Consider the following 2,939-nt stretch of genomic DNA (forward strand, 5'->3'; position numbering starts at 1 on the left):
AGGACTCCTTTGACCGCAACCCTGACCATCTTCTTATATATCAATTTAATTAAAATATTAACTTTCATTAATATACTTCATAAGTCATTTAATTGTTTACATACATTGAAAATATATGGGTTTTCTTTTACATCAAGGTTTAATGAAATTTTAAGATATATACAAAATTATTTACTACACTCAACAAAAATATATTTTTTTTGAAATGAAAGTTTTATTAAATACATTTATTTTTTACTGCAATAATTTTTAAATAATCAAGAGCATTATTTGAGTGTTTGTTCGGCAAACACAAATAATTTTAAAACTAAAAAATGAATTAATACAAATGTTTTCTTTACGTAATTAGTAACCAAAATTCTTAATCACATTTATTGTCTTTGATGATTTGAAAGACTAGGCTACTAATTTCCCACAAGTGACTATATTCTGTAAGCCCCACCCTGAAACATCATCATTCCTGTTTTATCGAACTATAAGCATTAATAGTGTAATCTAACCTGTAGGAAAACTAGTGAAAACATTACCTTAGCCTTTATATATAATTGTTATATTATTTGGACGTTATTTACAAATTTCACTGAATAATTATGAATAACTTCCTCAAAGAAATTTTATTTCAAAGTGTTTTTACAAAAAAGGATCTTGATACTGTGCCCCATCCTCAGGATTACAATGTAAATTAATCAATATTTTATTATGATTTATCTATAACTGCTCACATTTTCTTTACTATCCATTTATCTTTAATTTACTTAATTTCACCATAAATTTTTCATAAATGTGACATAAGAAGATGTCGACCTTTTTCATTAAACAAAATATCAACCAGAAAATTCTCTCTCATAATTTATTGAATGATAATTTATTCTTATTTATCAGTCCATCAACATGAACTGAAATTTAAATGTATTATAAAGGCATTAAATCGTAATAAATAATATATTTAAAACAGTTATTTATTTAAAATTTTAGCAATTGTATCCAAGTTATTATAAGAAGCATTTATAGAAAAAAAAGAAGATGAGACCAGGTAACAAATAAACTGAACACACTACATAAAAGGAAAAGTTTTAAAATGAGGTTTCTTTCCCTATCTGAAATACCTTCATATGCTCGCACTATAAAATAATTACTATAAACAATTATTTAAAGATAGCAGAAATGGGAAAAACCTAAAAATATATAGATAATACATTGAAAATCACAAAAATAGTCTTGATATATTTTTGGAAAACAAAAACAACACATGTCAAGAGGTAAAATTTGAGAGTAAGTTGAACTACTTTAGATTGAATACATCCACTTCTAAAAAATACTTTTTAACAGCTGCCAACCTACGGTTGTATCTAACAAGGGAATGATAAATCAAAGTGACAAATAAAGTTTCGATTTATTTAAATAAGTAATATTAATAGAACTTAAGGTATAGATATTGTTAGTACAATGTTTAAGTTAAAAAGAAAATACTTTTTTATTTTTAATGAATTGTAAAGATTGAGAGGGAAATGTCTCTTATCATGGTTCAACAGTTTTCAAGGTGCAATGATTAATATTTTCACTTCAGAATATACTCAATTTTAGACTTGCACTACACTGTATGTACTAGGTACACTGCTACCTCAAAGAACCGGTTCTTCTTCCTCAACTAACCCTGTTGTTAACAAGAAGTAGGTACTCTTTACCAACTTTAGTGGGAATTGAATCCACGAAACTCAAATTTGGGTGCTTTAGAATCATGGCCCCAACAATTTTTTTTTTTCAACCTTAAACAGACAAAGACATAACAGATGCACAGTTTTATTCAATAATTTGTTATCATTAGAATCAATAACTAATTAATTTATAAAAATGATAAGATAACCAACTGATGAAATAACCCAACATAAGGGTAATGGGAAAAGTAACCTCCTAATGAATATCTCTAACCAATATCCCTAATTTTATAAGTTGTTTTACAGAATCTAATAATAAGCCAGTATTAATAGCTAAAGTAGGAATAACAAACTTCTGCAGTTATTGCATTTAAACAACTGTCTTTACTGGTGATTATTTAATTTGGTGAACAGAACACCAGAATAAATTTTAATAATGAGTAATTGATGTATTTTATAACAACACATTAAACCTAAATTGATACATTCAGGAAAGTAACATTAGTCTCGCATAATGTATGCTCGGTAAATATACAATATCATGATCCATCGAACAACATAGTGTAAAAGGTACCAGATAAAATTTTGATAACATTAAAGATTCATAACCTATAAAGAATTATTATCATAATAAAAAAAAAATAATTAGGCTGCCCTTAGAATTAAGTTCGCTGTACTAAAAGTTCTATACTGCAAACTATTCAACTTAAAAAGCTTAGTTTCTAAGCAGCAGTTCTGTTAAAGATCAGCAAGAATACATAAATTAATAGGTATTCAACTCAAGAAGAGAACTTTTAAAACTGAAATGATGTGTAAATAACTGAAAAGCTAAATTATTACTTGGTAATCATTCTTGTACTTAACATAAATTAAGATAAAATCCATAACATATAAATAATTGTTATAATTAAGATAAGTATGTGTGAATATTGGTTGTTATATAGCAATTTTTTGAAAGTAATGTATCATAATAAAGGATTCTAGAGTTAACACAGCAACTGAGAGGTTCCATAATCCTAATTATAAATAAACATTAAAACATACATTTTAGGTTTGAACAGAGAATTGAGAAGAACAACATTGATTTTCAAATTTTCGTATAAAAGTTTACCTGTAATATGTCAATGTGAGATGAAAACATAATGGAAAGAAACTGGAAAGTGGGTATTCACACCAAATCTTCCTTGCATAGTTTTCACATACTGCCATGAGTGGGATGAACTACTATTTACCATTAACACCTTTTTGCAATTTAGTAAGCTCCATTAAAGTCTGATATATATA

General features: G+C 26.5%; 1 protein-coding gene across 1 annotated transcript in view; it reads right to left on the minus strand.

The window, feature by feature from the left end:
* The window catches only part of LOC106688547 (cytokine receptor), a gene marked incomplete at its 5' end in the record, with an annotated part of 116,958 nt that extends 114,019 nt beyond the window's left edge, over positions 1-2,939 (minus strand). The window contains 1 exon segment of the mRNA XM_014433054.3: positions 2,767-2,939.

The sequence above is a fragment of the Halyomorpha halys genome, unplaced genomic scaffold (genome assembly GCF_000696795.3).
Source record: "Halyomorpha halys isolate HHAL.00 unplaced genomic scaffold, Hhal_1.1 Scaffold1153.1, whole genome shotgun sequence".
NCBI lineage: Eukaryota > Metazoa > Arthropoda > Insecta > Hemiptera > Pentatomidae > Halyomorpha > Halyomorpha halys.